This window comes from Papio anubis, chromosome 10, assembly GCF_008728515.1.
Source record: "Papio anubis isolate 15944 chromosome 10, Panubis1.0, whole genome shotgun sequence".
NCBI lineage: Eukaryota > Metazoa > Chordata > Mammalia > Primates > Cercopithecidae > Papio > Papio anubis.
The window spans coordinates 56,231,910-56,256,657 of record NC_044985.1 but is presented as its reverse complement, the minus strand read 5'-3'; the positions used below and the strand labels follow the sequence as shown (position 1 = coordinate 56,256,657).

General features: G+C 42.0%; 1 long non-coding RNA gene across 2 annotated transcripts in view; it reads left to right on the top strand.

The window, feature by feature from the left end:
* LOC116269161 overlaps window positions 1-24,748 on the top strand; it is a 41,462-nt gene that overhangs the window by 788 nt on the left and 15,926 nt on the right. Inside the window, exon 2 of one of the 2 annotated variants that reach the window (XR_004176564.1) lies at window positions 19,510-19,760. The exons of the other annotated variant lie outside the window; for it this stretch is intronic. This is a non-coding gene — a long non-coding RNA (uncharacterized LOC116269161). The remainder of the gene's footprint in view (window positions 1-19,509; window positions 19,761-24,748) is intronic. 2 annotated transcript variants of the gene reach the window in all.

The window sequence follows — 24,748 nt, the reverse complement described above, 5'->3', positions numbered from 1 at the left end:
TCTCTGAGCCTCCATCTCTTTACCTGAAAAAGGAGCGTAGTATCTGCCTCAGTTGCTCTGACATGGGTAGTAGAGCTATCTGTGTTAGCACAATGCCGGGGACATACCAGATAATAAATGGGGTTTATTTTTACCATTATTGCTTTTTAAAATTATGTCCTTATTAAGATTTTATCAGAACCACTTACCTGTGTTTTCCCTGAAGCACATTTTACCAAAAGTTTGAGAGAAAACAACAGTTTTTGGCCGTTTTATAACTATTTGACGTATTCGAGTATCAGCAGTTCTTCTCCCACACTGACTGTAGGTTTTAGAAAGTGTAACGGATACATAGTTTTGTGAACCCCGAAAGTTTGAGACAAGTCTCGATTAATGTATAAAGTTTATCTTGGCAAAGTTGAGAACACGTCCGTCTCTATATGTAAAAAGCAGACAACTTGAAGCAGGGAGGAAGGCTTCCAGGTTATAGGTAGGTGAGAGACAAATGGTTGCAGTCTAGAGTTTCTGATAAGCCTTTCCAAAAGAGGCAGTCAGATATGCATCTATCTCAGCAGAGGAATGACTTTGAATAGAATGGGAGGCAGGTTTGCCCTAAGCAGTTCCCAGCTTGAATTTTCCCTTTAGCTCAGTGATTTTGGGGCCCATGTTGTTTTCCTTTCACATTTCGGTGAATCTTCATTCTCCTTATGTTTTTCTGGACAATCACACGTGGATACGGTATGGGACATTATTCTTTTGGCCCTGACAGCTTTGTCAAACCTGGTATCAGTGTGCACCTCCGAGTTCCCATCTCTTTCTTGGCAAATTTCCAGATATCTTTGCTGAGTGCCCGAGGGCCACACTTCTTGAAGTCCATTTCAATGGGATGTGCTTGGGAATGTTGATGGTGTCACCACCTCATTGGTGGCTGAATGGCCCCCTTCTGCTTCCCACCCTTCTTCTGCAGTGCCCAAGTTGGAATGAAGAAAACAATTTTAAGTTGAATATTACACGTTCTTAAAACAATCCATCAAACATTTCCACAGCTCTACTCCAGCTTCTCAGGTTGCCTCCTCCTTTCTTTTCTCCTTCCTTCTAGATTATTCCCTGAGCTCCAAAGTCTTGTCACTTTATCATGCACACCATTATTCAGCTTCCTCAATCCCTGTTTGCAATTTTGCTGCTTTCTGCCTGAGCATGTCAAGATGCTCGGCTGAACATTAATTTATGTGAAAGCACAAAGGCCCAGCAGAAACTTTGAGACTATTTTAGCAAGATTTTTTCCCCCAGCAAGGAATCAACTGTTGTATAAAGTGCTTTTTCTTTTCTCCAAAGTATATTCACCATGCTTCAACCAATATATGGAGAATGTGCATATAAAAGCACATATTAAGTGGTGTCAACTTTTGCTTCTTAGTCAAAGACTTTGGGTCCAGAAACTGGAGAGAACTTTTGAGGACTTTAGTAAAGAGCTATATTTTCTGTTATGGTCTGAATGTGTCCCCTAAAATTCCTATGTTGAAAATTATCCACGTGGTAGTATTAAGAGGTGGGGCCTTTAGGAGGGAATTAAGTCATGAGGGCAGAGCCTTATAAAAGGGCCTAAGAGGGTGAGTCTGTTTCTACCATCTCTCCTACCATGTGAATGAAACTGCCTTTGAAAAATTATAACAGTGAGAAAATTCTGACAGTGAAAGAGATCTGACCTAACCAACTCCATCTTGCTTCTCACTTCCAAGCTGCCCTTGTTTATTGATGAGCATAGGCCAAACTAACTTTGGGAGGAATTTAGTTTAAATATTAACTTTGAAACAAAGATAACAGCTCCTCCATGAAACAAACCCCCAGCTTTCCTGGGGACCGGGACACCTTTGTTAAACTAACAAATTAGGCAGGGCACAATGGCTCATGCCTGTAATCCCAGCACTTTGGGAGGCCATAGTGGGAGGATTGCATAAGTCCAGGAGTTCGAGACCAGCCTGGGCAGCATAGACCTTGTCTCGACAGAAAATGAACAAAATTAGCTGGGCATAGTGGCACGTGCCTGTAGTGCTTCGTGGGGAGCATCAGTTGAGCCCAGAAGGTGTAGTTTGCAGTGAGCCAAGATCCTGCTGCATCATTTCTGCCTGTGTGACAGAGCGAGACCTTGTCTCAAAAAATAAGTAAACTAACAAACTAGCTACAAGATTAGAAATTATAACTCAGGAGTCATGCAGTCAGAGTCCACAAGATCACTGACCTCCGCAATTGCGCCTATAGATAACATTGCTATTATAAAACCTAACGTTGGTGTTTGAGTTATTTTTCAAACCCTGAATTCCAATGGACCAGGTAGAACCACACAGATAAGTAAAATGACTCATCTGGTCTTGTGGCCCCCACCCAGAAACTGACTAAGCATAAGATGACAGCTTCGACTTCCTATAATTTTATTCCTGACTCAACCAATCAGCATTCCCCATTGTCTTACCTGCTGTCTGCCAAACTATCTTTAAAAAACCCTAGCCTCTGAATTTCTGGGAGGTTGATTTGAGTAGTAATAAAACTCTCATCTTCCATTTAGCCAGCTCCACAGGCATTAAACTCTTTGTCTTGATAAATTGGCTCTATCTGGGCAGCAGGCAAGAAAAACCTATTGGGTGGTTTACATGAGGACACAGCAAGAAAGCCCTTACCAGACATTGAATCCTGGCACCTTGATCTTGAACTTCCCAGCCTCTACAACTGTAAGAAAACTAATTTCTATTGCTTAAAAATTACCCAGACTGAAGTATTTTGTTATAGCACCACTAACAGACTAAGACACACATGTAGATATAAAGTATAATCACACTGTAAGCTTCTATAGAAAAATTTTTACGTAGCAGACATGGGCCAGCCCCTGTAAATTCACTGAGAATTTATGATCCATGTTGGACTGATGTGACTGAAAGGAATGGAAAAAGCAATACAAAAGTAAACTGTGTTACCTTGTCCCCAGTACCCTCTGGCTTCATGAGGTTCAGAAGACAAAAGGAAAAAGAAGTCATGATATTTCCCCCCCAACACCTTTCTTCAAGGCTATAATTTGTGTTCAAGGGTGGCCACAGCTTCCTATCCTTAGAGATACAGTACTAATTTTTCTCTGTTGCTGATTGGGTGCTCACCAGCCTTGGAGGTTTAATTCTGCCCACGCTCCTGTAAATAGTCCGTTCATTAATTAATTTCCCTTTTGAGTGTGCTATCATTTCCTGCCCTAGAACCCTTTTTGATATGCTGGAAAGATAGTTTTCAAAAAAGGTGACATAATGACTCTCACGCAGCTATAAAATGAACATGTGTCAAATTTTATTTAATACATTAATTAAACGAGGGAACCAGTGAAGATATTATAGCCAGTTCAAAGGAGAAGTGAAAAAACAGGAATACAGAAAAATTTGCAAAGGCTGTAAAACTGGCTCTTTCCTTGGGAATCAGGGAGGGTTGCCCTTCTACCTGACAGAATTTATTTGCACATGTATAGGTAAGAATTATGTGTGATGTTACCATTTATCTGCAATTTATAGAGTTGTAAAATAGCTCAAAGACAGTGAATCAGAATCAGATATCCTGAAAAGTTGTGCTCTAAACAATACATAATATTCCACTGAAGCATAATTTTTCTCCATATACATTTGCCTTCTTTCTTTAAAGGGTACTTTGATTCAGGTAATTACTTGTGTAGTGATATGAGGGCATCCTATTCACCAGGATTTATTTAGCAAAAACAAAGTTTTTTTCTGGAGTAAGTGCTTTGAAATGCTGCTGGAGTGGAAGGAGAGATCTCTAGGGAAGGCTCAGAACAGCTTTACAGGAAGCTAGGAGAGGAATTCACTTTGTCGAGCAAAGGGGAAGGGGAGGAGGCAGAAGATTGCAAAGACTTCACAACGTGAGCACTCGTTGTAACCCAAACCCTCAGTAAAGTTTGCAAAAAGAGATTATTGGATACTGAATCTTTTATGTGTTGTGCTTTTGTGAAAATTGGAGGAAAGGATGATTTTTTATGAGAGTTTGTGGCAATGGGGATAGACTTTGCACATAAAGAGTCTGAGTGGTAGTGGGGGGTGGCCATAAATGAGACTATGAGCCTCAAGAATTTACAGACATGGACAGGGAGAACTCTAGACTTTCACAAACTGAGATTGGTAATGTTAAAAGATAAATTTGGGCACATTAAAACTTTTAAAAATTTATTTGAACTGTTGATTTAAAAAAGAAGACTCAGACTCTGTAAAATATTTTAAGAGATTTATTCCGAGTCAAATATGAATGACTAAGGCCTGAGGCACAGTCTCAAGAGGTCCTGAAAACATGTGCCCAAGGTGGTTGAATTATAGCTTGATTTTATACATTTTTAGGAGAACGGAAGTTGCAGGCACACATCACTCAGTACATGTAAAGCGTACACTGCTTTGGTCTGGAAAGGCAGGACAACTTTAAGACATAATATAGGGGGGTTGGGAAACTTCTGGCAGGAGGGGCTTCCAGGTTATAGGGAGAGTCAAAGATTTTCTGACTGGCAGTTGGTTGAAAGAGTTAAGTTATTATCTCAAGACCTAGGATCAATTGAAAGGAGTGTCTGGGTTAAGGCAAGGGGTTGTGGAGACCAAGGTTCTTATTACACAAATAAAGGCCCCACGTAGCAGGCTTCGGAGAGTACAGATGGTAAGTGTCTCTCATCAGACCTAAAAAGGTGTCAGACCTTAAAAGGAAAAACCTGGAAAGGGAAGGCGATCCTCTACAGAATGTAGATTTTTTTCCCCAGAAGAGATAGCTTTGCAGGGCCAGTTCAAAATATGTCGAAAAAATATGTTTTGGAGTAAAACACTTCAATTTATTTCAGGACCTGCTATCTGTCATGTGATGCTACTGAGGAGTAAATTCTGATTTTTTTTATCTTGCCCAAATTCCTATCTAAGAATTCTGGGGAGTCATGCCCTACAAACCATAAATTCTCATCAGATGGGTTTTATTTAACCCTGTATATACAGACTTACTTTTCAACCTGACTCTGGAATAACATTTACAAGACAAGGAAGAAAAGCAAAATATTTTACCCCAAAACATGTTTCTTTGCCATGTCTTGAAATGGCCCTGCAAATCTGTCTTTTGTGGGGGAAAATTTGCATCAGTAAAGGATCTCTATTAACATAGCTGGATCTTTTACTTCCAGGCCCTCCCAATCCTAAAAAGATTAACTTAAAGTCTAGCACCTTTTAAAGATCTGAATAGGAAATGTTTGTCATCTGTTGTCTCTGAGAGCAGCACAATAAAACTTCAAAAGAACTTTGGTCTCCACAATCCTTTATCTTAACCTGAACATTTCCTTTCTATGATCTCAGGTCTTTAGATAAACTCAACCAATTGTAAATCAGAAAATGTTTAAATTTACCTGTAGCCTGGAAGCCTCAACTTTGAATTGTCCTACCTTTCATGACTAAACTAATGTATTTCTTAAGTGTATTTGATGTCTCATGCCTCCCTAAGACGTATAAAACCAAGCTGTGCCCCAATCACCTTGGGCACATGTTCTCAGGACCTCCTGAGGGCTGTGTCATGGGGCCATGGTCACTCGTATTTGACTCAGAATAAATCTCTTCAAATATTTAACAGAGTTTGACTCCGCCTCAGCCTCCCAAAGTTCTGGGATTACAGGCATGAGTCACTGCACCCAACTTTGTAAATGTTTCTTATCAGACTTTAAAAAGGTGCCAGAGTTAGTTAATTCCCTTCTGAATCAGGGAAAGTACTTGGAAAGGGAATAGGATTCTCTATAAAATGTAGATTTTCCCCACAAGAGACAGCTTTGCAGGGCCATTTCAAAATATGTCAAGAAATATATTTTGGGATAAAATCTTTGGTTTCTTGCAGAGCCTGCTCCTTGTCATGTTGGTATCTTATGCTACAAACAGTCTGTTTTGTCAGATGTAAAGTCTCTGTGTTAATGTTAATGCTGATCAGCTGTACCTGAATTCCAGCAGGGAGGAGAGAATAATGAGACATGTCTGACCCCAGCTTCCCATCATGGCCTGAACTAGTTTCTCAGGTTAACTTTGGAAAGCTCTTGGCCAAAAGGAAGGGTCTATTCAGTTGGTTGGAGGGTTTAGAATGTATATATTTTCTGAGACAGAGTCTCACTCTGTTGTCCAGGCTGGAGTGCAGTAGCATGATCTCAGCTCACTGCGACCTCCACCTCCTGGGTTGAAGTGATTCTCCGACCTCAGCCTCCCGAATAGCTGTGGTTACAGGTGTGTGCCCCCACACCCGGCTAATTTTTGTATTTTTAGTAGAGGTGGGGTTTCACCCTGTTCGTCAGGCTGGTCTTGAACTACTGATCTCAAATGATTTGCCAACCTCAGCCTCCCAAAGTGGTGGGATTACAGGCCTGAGCCACCACCTCCAGCCAAATTTTATTTTTGGTTTACAAGGGAGAAGCTCTTTGGCTAAACCAACTAAGGAGGGGCAGAATAACCAAATACTTATTTTAATTTGTTAATCATTTCAGAGATGCAATGGTGTTGACAGATTTTTATTTTGTATTTGCCAGGCCTCTTTCAGACTCAAGCACAAAAAACTCAGTTCAAACTTCTTTAAATAACTGAGCTGCAGCCAGAGATCACTGGTTAGTTCACAGGAATAAGCAGGGTTAGTCTAAAATGCAGACCAAAATTTAAAAAACTAATTATGAGACTAGAATATAATGACAAGTGTATGATAAGTTGTGAAACATAATTGCTGTCTCTCCAGTCCTCAGTTTTGTTAAATCATGATAGGACTGAATTGTTTGCAAAACAGAGTTTAGACTCATACTTGGCCTGATTATTTGCATAAAGTGCAGCAAGAATAATTATTTTCACATAGACTTTTAAAAAGTGGCTTTGATGAAACCCTGTTCTCTAAGGAATCTCAGTTGAGACTTTTTAAAGCCAAGCCCAGCCATGGGTTTGTACTCTTAAATACCTGAGTTGGGTACATTTCTCTCTTCTTGAGGGCCCGAGATGACTTGGGGCTCCTAGCCCTGTTAGAAAGTGACATTTCTAACTCACCAAACCTGTACGGAGATTGTATAGACAAGGCATGAGGCATGTTTTCCTAAGGGAAAACTTGAAAGTTTTATGCCTCTGCAAGTCAAGCTTGATTCCCTAAAGGGAACCACACCCTTTTAGTAAAAGCCTTTGTAAAAGAACCAGTTTCTCCAATTGCATCCTGTTGCAAAAGAAAATGGATTCTTATTGCACTTATGCAGAACATTATATTGCTATAAGTTAAGAATATTCACATCTAGCTTCCAAATTTTGGAGAAACCAGGCAGAGAGAAACAAATATTGCTCCAAATTTTGTTCACAGGAATATACCTTACTCAATTGTTAAAAGTTGTAAGTAGCTGAAAATGAAAGTTTTCCTGACTTTGGAAAGGATCAGCAACATTTTAAGCAAAAAATTAAAAAGGATTTCTTCAGTTTTCTATTAGTTCAGTCCATTCAGTTAACTCTTATTCTGCAATTCAGCTCTTCATGAATCCTGTATTGTTTTCCTCTATTCCAATGTCACAATTTCCTATGTTATCAGAAATCTTTATTTAAGAGCACCTGTCAAAAAGTCCTATAGCTGATTATAAACCATCTTTTGAAAAGGATCAAAACAAGACAATTGTCTCTGAATAACAAAATGTCCAGTTTAGTTACAGTCAAAAACAGGATTAACAAAGAAATTTGGTTATTATTGTGGTTTACAATAACTTAACATAGTAACCCTAATTATGATTGGTAGCATATACTCAGACATTAGAATTTTAGAAATCCAATACAATTTTGGAATGTATTTTAATATCATATACTAAAATATAACCTGAAGAATTTAAACATAATTTTTATTTTGACAATGCTGTGTAACTAAATATGTCAGATAATCCCGTTTATTTCTCTTGGATGCTTCAGGGGCCCACTGTAGCAGCCCAAAGTTAGGAGTCAGGAAAGACAATTTTGAAGTTGAAGTTTGATTTTGGGAAGCCTATCAAATATGGTAAAGATTTAGAACACTTGATATTATGAAATAGAATTCCAGGTTATCATAAATCATTTATTTACCTAAAATGATGACTGAAAAATCTTTTTAAAAGGCAAAAACCTTTACTCATTTAGAGGGAAGACTTAGGTTTCCAAACAGTCTTGTCTCTTATCTCTCCCTTCCTTTTTTTTTTTCAGTAGCTTATTTGCAAGGCAAACAAAAGTCTTTCATTATCCTTTAATTGTATTACATGAAAATCTTGTTTAAGAGAGAGAAAGCCAAACTCCACCCTTACATTAGTCTATTAATGTCAGCCTTAATGTTTAAAAAATGAAACCTTATAGGCTGGGGGTGGTGCCTCACACCTGTAATCCCAGCACTTTGGGAGACCAAGGCAGGTGGATCACTTGAGACCAGGAGTTTGAGAACAGCCTGGCCAACATGGAGAAATCCTGTCTCTATTAAAAATGCAAAAATTAACTGGGCATGGTGGTACCCACCTGTAATCCCAGCTACTCAGGAATCTGAGACAGGAGAATCACTTGAACCCAGTAAGTGGAGGTTGCAGTGAGATTGCACCACAGCACTCCAGCCTGGGTAGTGACAGAGTGAGACTCTGCCTCAAAAACAACAACAACAAAAAACCTTATAGATAATTCTATCAAATCTTAACCTGTTTGTCTATGAGGTGAGTTTCTTATAAACCTTTTTTTTTTTTTTTTGAGATGGAGTCTCGATCTGTTGCCCAGGCTGGAGTGCAGTGGCCCGATCTCAGCTCACTGCAACCTCCACTTCCCTGGTTCAAGCAATTCTTCTGTCTCAGCCTCCTGAGTAGCTGGGATTACAGGCACCCACCACCATACTTGGCTAATTTTTGTATTTTAGTAGAGATGGGGTTTTGCTACATTGGCCAGTCTGGTCTCGAACTCCTGACATTGGGTTGGGTGATCTGACCACCTCAGCCTCCCAAAGCGCTGAGATTACAGGCAAGAGCCACTGCACCCATCCTCTTATAAGCCTTTTATAACTCTATACAAAGTTTTGTTAAAGAGCAGATCGGTGCCTTTAGAAAACCTTGTTTTCCTTTTATTCCAATGTTCTATTTGTGGAAAAACCAAATAATACTCTTTTGAATTTAGTCAATACATTTACACACAAGATTTCTTTTACAAGGTTAATTTTTACAGACCTTCCACAACTTGTTCAAACCTTGAGTTTAATTTAATTTAATTTAATTTAAAACAATCCTTTAACCCTCTAGGCAAAAATTGACACTGCCTTGCCTTCTTATAATCTTTTACTAAAAACGTATTTTACTTTTTTCACACACCTTTCATGTAAATCTATTTTCGGTAGCCTCAGTTATATGTTATGGTGACTTTTAGATATTTTTAGTGTTGATGTAAAACCTGGTAAGTTATTTTAATTATGTACTAGGCACAGATAAGGTATCTTTCCAGCATAGTTAGGGGCACAGTTAACTCCATATGTCCCCAGGCCTTAAACTGTAAAGCAGGCAAGTCAATTTTCAACAGCCAAAGAAGCAATTTTTGACCTTAAAGCATTTAGTAATCCTAGTATTTGACCTGCATAATTTAGACCATGTATTTACATTTTGAAGACATTTGTCATATAATCTTTAAGACTTTAATTTCTCTAAGATTAAAGTCACATGAACTAAAAGGCATTACAGCTTCTATTTTTTCTTGAAAAATATTTGATCTAAGTGCTTATTTTTATTTAATCCAATTAATTGGAGCTCTTTTTAATATAAACATCACACACATATCACATGTATAACTACATGGACAGAAGAAGATCCAGTAGATATGAGATTTTTTTTTTTTTGAGACAGAGCCTTGCTGTGTTGCTCAGGCTGGGGAGCAGTGATATGATCTCAGCTCACTGCAACCTCCACCTCCTGGGTTCAAGTGATTCTCCTGCCTCAACCTCCTGAGTAGCTGAGATTACAGGCACCCACCACCATGCCTGGCTAATTTTTCTATTTTTAGTAGAGATGGGGTTTCACCATGTTGGCCAGGCTGGTCTCAGACTCCTGGCCTCAGGTGATCCACCCACCTCAGCCTCTGAAAGTTCCAGGATTACAGGTGTCAGCCACCTGGCCCTGCCAGATTTTTCACTTGGCAATCTCCTAGTTGGATTGCTGGACCTGGGGTGGAGCTCTTCAAGAAACAGGGGTACGAAAACATGCCGTTTCTAGGGCCTAATAAGTAGGTATAGCTTGAAGACAAAAACAGATTTTGAGAAGGATCTATCTGACTTTGATTATTGGGGTTCCCTGAGGAAAACAGATTTTTCCCAAAATGGGTTCTGTGGTGCCTTCTCTGTTTATCCTAAGGAATCCCAGGCTATCAGAAATTATCTTAAGCTTCTCAGGTGTGCATTGAGAGTGGAGAAAAACAATTCAGTCAACTGAGAAGAAAAAAACCTTTTTCCAACCAAACAAGAGATAGAGGAAAAAAAGACATAAAGGTGTTTTAAATATACTTATAGCTAGGATATCCAATTTTTTTTTGTTTCAGACAGAGTCTCACTCTTGTTCAGGCTGGAGTGTAGTGGCACAATCTCAGCTCACTGCAACCTCTTGAGTTCAAATAATTCTCATGCCTCAGCCTCCCAAGTAGCTGGCATTACAGGTGCATGCCACCATGCCCAGCTAATTTTTTGTGTTTATAGTAGAGGCGGGATTTTTACATGTTGGCCAGGCTGGTCTTAAACTCCTGAGCTCATGCAGTCTACCCACCTCGGCCTCCCAAAGTGCTAGGATTACAGACGTGAGCCACCACATCCAGCCTGTCCCCTGTTAATATAAGCTGACGGTGCTCTTTTAAAAAATATTTTTAAATCCCTTATTACTTGAGTTAGTCAAGCAGCCAATATTTCTGGCTTTTGAACTTTACCAAAAGCAGCCTCACAGGTGAAACCAACAAACCTCAACTAAGGTTATGACTTAACCACAAGTGTTATGAGGTATTTTCAAAGAGGTGGTAAGCAGTTTTTTAAAAATCTAGAATCTCTAAATGTGCCTCACAGAAGGGAAGATTTAAAAAAGGAAGCTGAAAGTTGTGGATGGATGGGAATAGAATAAGCAAATGTAAAAGTCACACAGATAGGGCTGGGTGCAGTGGCTCACGCCTGTAATCCCAGCACTTTGGGAGGCTGAGGTGGGCAGATCACATGGTGAGGAGATCGAGACCATCTTGGCTAACACAGTGAAACCCTGTCTCTTCTAAAATACAAAAAATTACCCGGGCATGGTGGTGGGCGCCTATAGTCCCAGCTACTCGGGAGGCTGAGGCGGGAGAATGGTGTGAACCTGCGAGGCGGAGCTTGCAGTGAGCTAAGATGTGCCACTGCACTCCAGCCTGGGTGACAAAGTGAGACTCCGTCTCAAAAAGAAAAAAAAAAAAAAAAAAGTCACACAGATATTAACTGGAAAGTACTCATTCCCTAAGGCAGGACTGAACCTGGGATGCCATTGTAAAATGGCAGAGAACAAGAGAAAATACTGCCATGTGGTTACAAGGTCAAGCTCTCAAGGATGTAAAATAAGATGGAGACCTCATCCAGTGTTTGTTTTGTTTTGTTTTGTTTTGTTTTTCTGAGACCTGTAGCAAAGATTGCAACTATCCAGTTTTCTGGCCTGCTTGAACAACAGGCTTATGGGATGCTAAGCCCAGGTTGTATTTTAAGGTATTCCACCTTATGACAACTATACAGAAAGACACACAAAATCTATACCAGATTAGCTACAGGTTAAGACTAGCCTCACAAATCTTTTTTTCCATTAATCAAATCTACAGATTATATAAACATCGAATTTTTTTTTTTCCACCGTTCATTCATCCAGGTTTTACAGAGAGAGGGAGGCCAGAAGTGTGACTGGTAAGAACTTCTACGCTTCTGCTGGCGTGTCAGGTTTCTAAGTTCCCTTCCCCTGGGCTATGGAGTCCTATCGACCCTGGAGTCCTGTGAAGGGAAAGCAGACAGAGAGATTATCTACATACTGTAAAAGTTGTCCCTCCTCAAGAGATTTTTCAGTTAGAGCTGTAATTTCTTCCTGGTTCATTTTTAGGCCAAACAGTTTAAAGTTTGGGGAAATGATATTTACCCCTCTTTGGGGATACATGTGAATGGGAGTTTCCTGTGGTATGGAGACACAATTACCCATCCACAAAGAGAGGACAGAGAAGGAAACAGAAAAAAAGCCTTTTTTTTTTTTTTTTTCCCCCAAAGGAGTTCCAATGGTTCAGGATACACTGGAGAGAAGTACAAACTGAAGATGGTTTTTAACCATCCGGGAAAGAGGGGAAAAAGGCATCCCGTAATTTCTCTTCCCAGCAAATACCCAGGGTACATGAGGGAGAGGGAAAAAAAGGCATCCTCTTTTTTCTTCCATCCTTCTATCCCCACGTTTCACCAACCTTGGCAGGTGCTGCCCATGGGTCCCAATATGGCCTTCACCCATGTAGCAGGGAAGCCTAGAGGGTAGGAATATCTGCACTGGCCTGTCCTCCCTGCTGTTGGTAACCTTCGAGTTCCCTAGACCTCATTTATGCCTTGGATACACACATGACCTCCTTCCATGATGCTGGGAGGAGTTGCCTAATTGGCAGGAATTAGTCATACTCGCCTGTGCTGTACCGCTAGACTTCTGCTGTTGTCTGATCTAAGACCTAGTTTCCTTTTCTAGGGCTTCAGCCTGAAGGTTGGAATTGAGTTTGGAACAACAAAGTGCCCCAGGAGGGTGCATGGACTCATTAAATTGACTCCCATATGGGCCTTGCCAAACTGTAGTCAGTGACTGGCAGTGACAGCCTGGGCCATTCCTCCATTGTTTCTCTGCCATAAGCAGACTGCTAAGGTGAAGCTGTGGAACCAGATCCTCCTCTAACAAGGGAGAGAAAGGGAGTCCCAAGATTTGGGGATGTGGCCCAGTAAGGTGCCTCCCAAAAGGAAAAAAACAACTCTCGCATAGGAAAGCTCTCTGTATTTGCAGATCTGTGTTAACTCCTGACATAGTGGGAGGGGTGAAAAAAAAACAACAGCTTAAGTCAAGGAAAGTGTAGGCACCTGGATTAAAAAGCCTCTTGCTCTTATGCAAGTGGGTTCCTTCAATGGGGAAAAAACTCTTAATCACTGCCTCCTCCTTGCCTCGAAGAATGGATGGAAACCACATTGTTCTGAATTACATTTTTGATGACTGGGCCACTTGCCCATCCTACCCAGTAATATCTCTGTAGTTTGCAACAACACCCTTAATATTATAAAAGAAGAGATAGGAGCCATTACAATCCATGAAAGAAAGAAGAGAAATGCCACAGCAAAGTCTTGGCTGACACCCTAACAGGTGGTTGGGTACTAGAGCTGATCTGGGGACTTCAGGCAACATCAAGGTGTGGCCTTGGCTGGATGCCTTCAGTTGCCCCAGGACCTTATTCTGATCCCCGATGATGGCCAGACCTTTGTGAGGGGAAACAAAGCCAGGATTCCCTACACCTGAGTGCAACAGGGCAGAGGTGAGTGTGGCAGGTTCCTCCCCAGCATTGCTCTGTAGCTGTGCTGTTTGCCTTTAATTGGCTAATCAGAGGATTGGTGCTTCATCTGCCTTCAGAAGAAAGTCTGAGGACGAGAAGTCTTGGGAAAAAGTGAAGCATCATTAGGTCCACATTTACCCACCCTTCTGATGATCCTGGATGAGCTCTGAGAAATGATGCAGGATTTTTCTCAGTCACTTTGCCAGCAGGGACCTCCTGTTGGTGACCCACTCAGGCCTCATTTGGGCATACTACCTGCTGGAGGTGACCTACCCACTCAGCACACCCAGTCTGCACCTAGCTTGCACATACGGCTGTGTTATAGCTCATACGTGCATTTGGTGGTTCCCAAGTTCGTGTTCTGCATCAAAAAAGAATGAGGATATCCTGACAATTGAAGGGTGAGGAGGGTGGAGAATTGTACTGAGCAACATAATGGTTCTCAGTGCAGGGGGGATGCAGGGGTGGTACCCCACCCCAAATTGGGTGGTTTCTCGCCCAGTGTGGCTGAGTCTGGGGCTTTTATGGGCCCAGAATAGGGGAGTGCATGCTGATTGTTTTGTGAGTATGCAAAAAGTTCAAAACAAAGGCACCACTCAAAGGTGTGCATGGCTGTGTAAAAAATCAATTGGGGAAGGGTGAGTATATGTAAGATAGGTGAAGGTTGGTGATCAGAGGCCAGTACACCAAATGGGAAGACAGGTTCTCAATTCATTCTGTGGATTTGACTTGTGGCTTGGCTTTCAGGCTTTAAACTGTCTTTGACATGAAGGTGGGGTTTCACCAGCGACCCGCCCCATCTCCCTAGGCATTTGTCTGACTCCTGTGCTGTCAGTGTCACTGGAAACTCTTCAGTTATGTTGGACCTAAAGCACCAGAATGTGTACTGCCCTCACCTTCCTTCCTTTCCTTATTTCAGTTCTGCTTTCCTTGGTATCTGCTTTCCTCATAATGACAGATGGACAGAGTAGCACCAGGCTTCAATAGTCCTAGCTGAGCAAAACCTTGGTAGTGAGCACCTCTTTCACGGTCAGTTTTGAAAAGCACCAGGATAGTCTCTGGCCAGAGTTGGACCATGTTTCCACTCCTGGAAACTGGGAATAAGTAGAGAGGCAGCACACACACACACTCCATCATAGGATGCTAGGCAAATAAAAACCATACCCGTTCATCACCCATTTAGATATTCTGCAGACTGGACATACTTTCTTTTATTGTACTTACAAATTTTTACTAACTGAAGATTTTTAAATTTTTCTGGAATTTGTTAGTGGGATTTAATAAACACATTCAATTCAAGAAATGTGACATTCTTTAAAACTTGAAGAATAATGATTCTTTACACTTTTCTCTACTTTTATTCCTCTAATTTCCTGATTGCTTCTTTTGTTGGGATTTCTCAGACTCCAGGAACAAAAGACAGATTAACAAGAGTAAAACACACAGAAGTTTATTAACACATATATCTCATATATACATGGGAGATAATCCAGAGAAATGAGTAAATCTCTAAGAGGTGGTTTTCACTTAGGCTTAAATACTGTGGTTTTCTGAATCAAATAAATGGTGTGGAAGAGACTCAATTATGACATGGCCAGGAAAATCATGGTAAACGAGCAAGGTTTGTTGTGTAGATTTACACGAATGCCTTCTTCATTGATAAGTTTCTAGTGATTTTACAGTGCAGAGAGGAAGCCATCCTTACAAATGGCGATTTCCTTTATAGATGTATAATTTCTTTTACAAAAGGGTAACAGCTCTTTTTTCAGAGCTTCCCCTGTTTCTGCTGTTTTCCAAAATAGCTGAAAATAATCTTTATGCTAACAAGGTAAATTTAGAGTGCTATATTCTCCTACAGTCATATTTTTGGGTGGTATGTCCTGAACCCTATCTCTTTTATTATTTATTTATTTATTTATTTATTATTTTTTGAAATGGAGTCTTGCTCTCTCACCCAGGCTGGAGTGCAGTGGTGCGATCTCAGCTTACTACAGCCTCTGCCTCCCAGGTTCAAGTGATTCTCCTGCCTCAGCATCCTGAGTAGTTGGGACTACAGGCACCACACCCTGCTAATTTTTGTATTTTTAGTAGAGAGGGGGTTTCACCATATTGGCCAGGCTGGTCTTGAACTCCTGACCCTTGTGATCTGCCTGCTTCCCAAAGTGCTGGGATTACAGGTGTGAGCTACTGCGCCCAACCCCTTTTATTATTTTTTAGTTAAGTAATGTGCATATTTTCACCCTTCTTAGAGATTTAGAAAAAAGAAACAGAATTCACTGTGATATGAACTTACTGGACATATCTTGAATAATCAAGTTGATCTTAAAAGCAGAAAGCGTACCGTGAATTCAGCATTAGCTGGAAGAAGGCAGCTACCTTTTGTCTACATATTTTCTCTTTCAATTTCCCAGATCTTGTAACATTTTCTTTGGGTGGATGGCCATATCAGTAGAATTTGATGCATAAAATAGAAACCACTGTAGATATTATTGACATGAAGAGATTTAATTCAGGGGATTGATTAAATGTAAACAAAATAGACTAAAATGGTCTCTAGGCTGTGCCACTGAGAATAATTACTAAAATAATAACCCAGCTAGGGAGTTCTGAGGCAGTCACTGAAAATTGCCAACTGAAAATGATTAAGTTAAAATTGCATTTGCAAAAATTATGAGAGTGGGTGGTGGCTCACACCTGTTATCCCAGCACTTTGGGAGGCTAAGGTGGGCAGATCACTTGAAGTCAGGAGTTCAACACCAGCCTTCTCAACATGGTGAAACTCTATCTCTAAAAAAATACAAAAATTAGTCAGGCTTGGTGGTGCATGCTTGTAATCCCAGCTACTCGGGAGGCTGAGGCAGGAGAATCACTTAAACCCAGGAGACAGAGGTTGCAGTGAGCTGAGATCATGCCACTGCATTCCAGCCTGGGTAATAGAGTGAGACTCTGTCTCAAAAAAAAAAAAAAAAAAAATTATGAGAGTGAAAGGGATCTAACATAACCAACTCCATTTTACCTTTAACCTCCAAGCTGCCCTTTTTCATTTTTGGGCGTAGGCTGAGAGAGCTATAGGAGGAATTTAGTTTATAGTTTAACTTTGAAACAAAGATGATAATAGTGCTTTCCCTAAACAAATCTCCTTGCCTGGGAACCAGACCATCTTTGTAAGACTAACAAATTAGCCACAAGGTTAGGTTTAGAAGTTATATAGCTAGAGGCCACAAGATTCCTGACTTCCACAATTGCTCCTAGAAATAACATCAATGTCTGTAAAAGTTTTCAAGGTATTTTTGAAACCCTGCATTCTGATGCATCAGCTGGCACCACCCAGACCAGTAATCTGGTTCAACCAGTTCTATGATCCCACCCAGGAACAGGATGGCAAGAACCCACGTAGAACCTCCTATGATTTCATCTCTAACCCATCCAATCAGCACTCCCACTCCTTAACTCCCTATCCACCAAATTATCCTTAAACACTCTGTTTCTGAATTTTGGGGGAGACTGATTTGAGTAATAAAACTATTCTGCCCTTTAGCCAGCCCTGTGTGCAGTAAACTCTTTCTTTATTCAATTCCCTTGTCTTGATAAATTGTCTCTTATCTGGGCAGTGGGCAAGGAGAATCCGTTGTTCAGTTACAAATCTGGGGGATTGTCTGGGATAGCACTTGTGGACATCTGTTTGTGATTTGGCAGTCCCTCACCAGTTTCAGGTCTGCAGGCCAATCCAAGTGGGTGCTTAGTTCTCTTGGACTAAGGGCTGCCTCTGGTGTTGTCTCTGCCAGCAGGCTGCTGCCAACCCAGAGTGCATGGATCTAATTGCAATGGACACATAGTTCCTGGAAGACATCTTATAACCTGGCTTGGTGAGTATTCCAGGTGCTGCCAAAACCTTTGTTCTCCTGATCTACTGACCTCTCTAGAGGCACTTGTGGCCCCATCACAGGGACTATCCAGCTTTCCCTGGAATTGTAAGAAGAGTCTCAGTTTGTGGCAGTCTCTCCCCAGCTGGATGAAGAATAAGGAACCTGTTTAAAGAAATACTCTTCTAGTTTAGATTCTGGTCTGGAATTGTGGTTTGGAAGGCCTTCTCTTTGTCATTACTTTATTGTATATTTATATATATATGGAGGGGATCCCTGAAGGAATTGCTGACAGAAGTCCAGCAGGCCTAACTCAGGGTGACATTGCTCTTCGATCTTGCCCAGAGTTTTTTATCCTTAGAAAACCCAGGTTTAGGATTTATGTAGCTAGAGGCCACACACACACACACAAAAGAGAGTGAAAGGGATCTAATATAATCAACTCCATTTTACCTTTAACTTCTAAGCCACCCTTGTTCATTCCTGGACACAGGCTGAGATAAAACTGTAGGAGGAATTTAGTTTATAGTTTAACTTTGAAATAAAGATGATAATAGTGCTTTCCCTAAATCTTCTTTTTGCCTGGGAACCAGACGGGCTTTGTGAGACTAACGAATTCCTGGTCAGAGGTCATCCCTCCCCACCTTGAGTGGAACAAAGATGATAGGAGTCAATGGGGGCAAATTTGAGCCTTGCCAGGTCAGTATTTGGGCCCTGGCAAAGAAACTAATGTCTGTGTACTGTTTTGTGTGTATTCTCTGCCTGGGAATCTAAAATCTAATATTGGAGAGTTTCGTTCAACCTGTCCTGTCTGTAGATAGGTGTGGGTGGCCGGGTGGTAGCTGCTTTGCTTTGACTGTGGCCCCTGACCTTGGTTGCATCTGCCCTCTTATGGCTACTGTTGGACAGCAAAGAGGTTTCTATACTGAGATCAACAGTGGGAACACATGTTCCAGAATCCACTTTGGGAGGGTGGTTATAAGTTGCTATGTGGTAGGTGGGGAAATACCTCATTCCCTCTTGTATGCCTGCACCTTCTCTTAATGCGCTGTTTTATACTGGGGGAAACAGCCCCCAATATTTCAACGTAGGTCCTTTCTGTTTTCCCTAAGTGTCGGCCGGTCTGAGAAATAAAGAGTACAAAGAGAGAAATTTTACAACTGGGCCTCCAGGGGTGACATCACGTATTGGCAGGTTCCATGGTGCCCCATGAGCCACAAAATCAGCACGTTTTTATTAGGAATTTCAAAAGGGGAGGGAGGTACGAGCAGGGAGTAAGTCATAAAGATCACATGCTTCAAAGGACAATAAAAGATCACAAGGGCAGGGTGAAATTAGAATTACTGATGAGGTTCCATGTCCCACTGGGCACGCATTGTCATTGATAAACATCTTAACAGGAAACAGCGTTCGAGAGCAGACAACCAGTCTGACTAGAATTCACCAGGCTGGAATTTCCTAATCCTAGCAAGCCTGAGGGCACTGCAGGAGACCAGGGCCTAGTTCATCCCTTATCTTATAAGTGTCAGCCGCATAAGGCAGACACTCCCAGAGTGGCTGTCCATAGACCTTCCCTGGGAATGCATTCCTTTCCCAGGGTTATTCCTTGCTGGGAAAAGAATTCAGTGATAGTTCTCCTATTTGCTTTCTGCAATAAGAAAAATATGATTCTGTTCTGCCTGGCCCCACAGGCTGTCAGACCTTGTGGTTATCTCCCTTGTTCCCTGAAAATCACTGTTATCTTGTTCCTTTTCAGGATGCCCAGATTTCATATTGTTCAAACACACGTTTTACAATTTGTACAGATAACGCAATCATCCCAGGGTCCTCAGGCGACATACATCCTCAGCTTATGAAGATGACAGGATTAAGAGATTAAAGTAAAGACAGGCATAGGAAATTACAAGAGTATTGATTGAGGAAGTGATAAATGTCCATGAAATCTTAACAATTTAGGTTCTTCTGCTGTGGCTTCAGCCAGTCCTTCCGTTCAGGATCCCTGACTTCCTGCAACAGGGAAATACCTCAGTCCCTCTTGTATGCCTATACCTGCTCATAATGTGCTGTTTTCTTTGACCCACTAGAAAGCCACCAAGTTCACCCTCTGGCATATTGGGCTTCCTATCGGGCCAAGAAAACGGAAAACTTGTTTTGGGCTTGATCTGATGGATGGGGTGTCCCTACAAACCACTGGAGACTCTTATTTGAAGATTGGAGACAAAGTTGTGATAAAAACACAGAAGTATGGGTACCCAAATGTCTGCTATACTGGAGGAGAACCCATTGGCGTGTATCCCCAAGAAGTGGAAATTTTGGGGATATTACCCACTGACCTGTAAGTAGTTTATTTTCTCTGTAACACCATTTGGGCATAGTTTCCTGTGGGATTAAGAATGCATGATGGCCTTGTCAGGGTTCTCTTTGTCACCACAGAATCTTGGAGTTAGATTTGTTTTGTAAAAGGAAAGAGAAATGGGATGGGACCTCCTATGTACAGTGTTTAATGGCACTTTGGCAAAATAAACCAATGCAGAAAACGTGTAAGGTTGTGGCCCAACTAACTGGCAGTGGAAAAAAGCCTGTTTTTTTTTGAGTCACAGGAAAAAAATGATGACATTTTGATTGCTCGGTTAAATGAGCCCTCAGTTCCTTCTCCTACCTATGGCAGCTGGGGCTGCTCTATGAGCACCTGAGCTGAGGTTCCCATCTTCCCTGATCTCCCAGTCTTCCCTGATCTCCCCACCTTTGCAGGAATAGAAGCCAGGAGCAATAGGAATGGTCTACCCCCACACCTCTGACAGGAAACCAGATTCGGCCATAGTGCCCCTCTAGCTCAGGGAAGGCAATTCCCTCTTCAGCAGATTCCTATAGGAGGCATTGACGCTGTCACAGATCAGCCAGTGGGGCTTATCTGGGTTTACTCTCCATTTCCACGTTCAATTTGTTTAATTGGGAAAATAACGTGCCCACGTAGTTGGAGAATCTGAGGAGGATGGAAGATTTGTTCTTGATATCTGCAACCCAAGCACATCTTGGGCAGATGTACAAAATTTCCTTTGTATTTTATTGACCTCAGAAGAGCAGAGAATGGTCCTAGATAAGGCCGGGGAAGAAGTTGGTTGCATGCATGAGGTCCCAGGTAACCTGGTAAGAATGGCTGCACAGGTGGCTGTACCCACCTCAGACTGGGAATGGAATGTAAATGGAGAAGGCTTTATCAAGATTTAGTCTTATCAAGACTGCAACTGCATTCTGGCTGGCCTCTGTAAAGGAGTGCTGAAACAGAAAGGTTTTTTTTTTGTTTTGTTTTGAGACAGAGTCTCGCTCTGTTGCCCAGGCTGGAGTACAATGGCACAATCTCGGCTTACTGCAATCTCTGCCTCCTGGGTTCAAGCGATTCTCCTGCCTCAGCCTCCTGAGTAACGGATTACAGGCACGCACCACCTCGCCCAGCTAATTTTTTGTATTTTTAGTAGAGATGGGGTTTCACCATGTTGGCCAGGCTGTTCTTAAACTCCTGACCTCAGGTGATCCACCTGCTTTAGCCTCCCAAAGTGCTGGGATTACAGGTGTGAGCCACTGTGCCCAGCCTAGAAAGGTCTTAATAAAGTTCAGGAAGTTAGGCAGAAACCTAATGAGAGCCCCTCAGAATTCTTGGAATGGGTGTTTAAAGTGTATAGGTGGTATATAGACATGATCTAGAAGTACCGACAAATGATAAATAATGACCTTTATCAGCCAAAGTGCTCCTGGCATTTGGAGAAAGTTGGAGAAGATGGATGGGGCTCTTGGGTATATCCCTGTCCCAGTTAATGGAGATTGCCTTTAGAGTGTTTGCCCAGTCCAGATAATTTTTTAAAAGGAACAATGGAAGATGAAACATCAGGCTAACCTTCTGGCTGTGGCTGTGACTCGAGGGGTCCCAGGACCACAGCGTGAATCTCCTTCAGATGCTTCATCCCAGGTAGGACCCCTACTGAGCCCCAGACCAACAAAGGGTGACATCCCAATGTAGGTCCCAAGCAGTGCACTTACTACAAGCTAAAAGGCCACTGGAGAAAAGACTATTCACACTGTAAAAAGAACAGCGTTAGGGAAAACCCCCTCCCTGTTCACCAGATGCCTGAAATAGCTGAGACGTCTGAGGTTAAAGATACCTAGAATAAGGACCAGGAATGATAGGGCCCTGTGGTTCCTCCAGACCCAAGCATCACTCTCTATATTCCCACATGGAGTCCCATGTCATGATGGCAGTGGGAAATCAACTTTTGGACTTTTGGGTGGACACTGAGGCTAGTTACCTGGCTGTCTAAACACTTCAGAAACTGTTAAAGTGACCAGGGTCTTGGGAGAAACCTTAACGAGACCATCCTCCAACCTTTAGCATATCAGCTGGGCCAACCCACCTGAAGCACAGCTTCTTATATATGCCTGAATGCCCCATTCCTCTGCTGTGACATGACTTCATAACTAAAGTAAATGCCAAAGTTACTTTCATCGCAGTACAAGTAAATATTTTGGTACCCTCCAGAACAAGCCTATGCCCTGCAGGTTGCCGTGGAAGCATAGGCAGATGGGAGACCAGGAAGGGCCAGAACAGCCGTCCAGTACAAGTCAAGGTACAGGTGGGAACAACGTAGCCATGCTTAAAACAATACCTGTTAAGCCAACAAGTGAGAAGGGACATCCAACCTCTGCTGTGTACTTTCCTTCAGTTTGGACTCATTAGGCCTTGCTAGTCCTCATGTAACATGCCTATTCTGCTTGTTCAGAAGCCTGGGACTAAGAAACAGATTTGTTCAGGACTGGAGGACTATCAATCAATGGTAAAAGGTATCTACTCAGTGGCCTCTAATCCCTATACTTTACTCACAACCCCAGCTGGTGAACTCAGTTGGTTCACAGTCTTAGATTTAAAAGATGCCTTATTTTACGTCCCCCTGAGCCCTGAGTCACAAGAACTGTTTGCTTTTAAATGGGAAGACCTAGATACTGAAGCACAGTAAAAGTATTGTTGGACAGTTCTCCCTCAGGGGTTTAAAAACTCCCTACCATCTTTGGGGAAATTCTTGCTAAAGACCTCCCAGACTTGCAATTAAAGAATGGGACTCTATTGCAGTATGCTGATGACATCTTAATTGCCAGCACCACCCAGCAGTTGACCAAAACACTATATTGAATCTAAGTTTTCTGGCCGAACAAAGGTACAGGGTATCCAAGAAAAAGGCTCTTGATTTCTCAGCCTGCAGTAATATCTTGGGTTCGAGCTTTCCCAAGGGCAGAAGAACCTGGTCCCTGACCAGCAGGACACCTTCACCAGGGCAGACAGACCAACCACCTGGCAACAGTTGTGAGATTTCTTAGTTATGTCCAAATTTTCCTGGATATGGATTTCTAATTTTGGACTTATTGCCAAGCCTCTATACAATGCTTTGTGGGGAGGAGATAATGAACCCTTAGAATGGACTGGAGACTGATAGAGGACTTTCCTAGACATCAAAGGAAAACTGCTGACTGCCCCAGCACTTTGATCTCTTTGTGCTTGAGAGACAAGAATAAGCCTAGGAGTGTTAACTCAGGACCTAGGAAATATTAAAAGACCCATTGCTTGTTTCTTAAAGCAATTGGACATTGTCACAAAAGGATGATCTCCTTGCATTTGGGCTGTTGCTGCCACTTGTGACCTTCTCCAGGAAGCAGAAAAGTTTACATCAGGCCAACCAACCACAGTGCACCCACCCCACTGTGTGCTCCCCTTGCTGGAACAGAAGGGAGGATACTGGCCGACTTCTGGGAGACTCTGCAGGTGTCAGGTCATCCTTTCAGACAACCCAAATGTAATGCTGAAGGGCCATCTCTACTCTTAGTCCTGCCCCCTGCTTCATCAAATGCCATCTGAACTTGTGCACAGCTATCTACAAACAATCGAAGAAGTTCATTCCAGCTGGCCAGACCTGACAGACGTACCCCTAGACAGCCCAGACCTAGAGATGTTCACTGACAGGAACAGCTTTATGGGCCAGGGACAATAGAAAGCTAGGTGTGTGGTGGTAACCCACTGACAGACTTTAGAAACCAGAGCCCTCCAGAACATCAGCACCGAAAAGGGAGCTCAGAGCCCTCATTGGAACCTTCCTTCTAGGTAAATGAGCACAAGTGGCCATGTACACAGACTCTAGATATGCTTTCTCTGTTTTTCATGCTCATGAGGCCATCTGGAAGAAAATGGGACTACTAACCTCTGATAATTAAAAACATGCTAGAGAAACTGTAGTCCTATTAAATGCCATTTTAGCACAGAGGAAGTAACTTGGGCACCAGCAGAGTTTGGTGGTAAAGGACAATATTGCATAGATGAGGCCATGAAGAAAATAGTAAGGAAAAAGGCCCCAAAATGCTATTGATACCTTTGCTACCTAAAATAGACTGTGGCCCTGAGCCTCCCATATACTCAGATGAGTACCTAAAAAGAGCACTCGATTGGGGTTTTGACCCCAATCAGAGGACTCAGGATGGATGGATATACAATGAGAGAGGAACAATTCTGGCACCGGAATATCTTAGGAATGACATTGTTGAATGTAATCATGACTCCACCCAGTGTGGTAGGGATGCCACTCTCCAATTGGATAAAAAAATACATTGCTGGTTCACGTACAAACAGGACCATTCGGAAGGTTATAGAAAAATGTCTCTTTGCCCAGAACAACACCAAAACTAGCCCTCCCCACTTAACACAGGTGTTCAGACCAGGGGTGAAGGAACAACAGAGAACTGGCAAATTGATTTTACTATGATGTCAAGGATAGCAGGTAACTTGAAATACCTACTCTTGTTTGTGGATACCTCGGTTTGGGGCTTTTCTTTGTTGGACAGAAAGAGCTTCTGAAGCCATTAAGGCCTTAATAAAAGAAATCATTCCTTGGTTTGGAACACTGGTTTTCATCTAGAGTGACAGTGGTGCAGCCTTATGGCCCACATCTCTCAGGGTATTTCTCAAGCCCTCGGTATAACTTAGAACCTACATATAACCTGGAGATCACAGTCCATAGAGGCCATAAGATTCCCGACTTCCCCAGTTGCTCCTAGAGATAACATCACTATTGTAAAACCTAATGTTGGTATTTGAGATATTTTTGAGACCTTGCATTCTGGTGCACCAGCTGTTGTCACTCAGACCAGTAATCTGGTTCAAGCAGTTCTGTGATCCCATCCAGGAACAGAAGACAAGAAGAAGAACCTGTTTCAACCCACTATGATTTCATCTCTGACCCAACCAATCAGCACTCTCCACTCTCTAATCCCCTGCCCACCAAATTATCC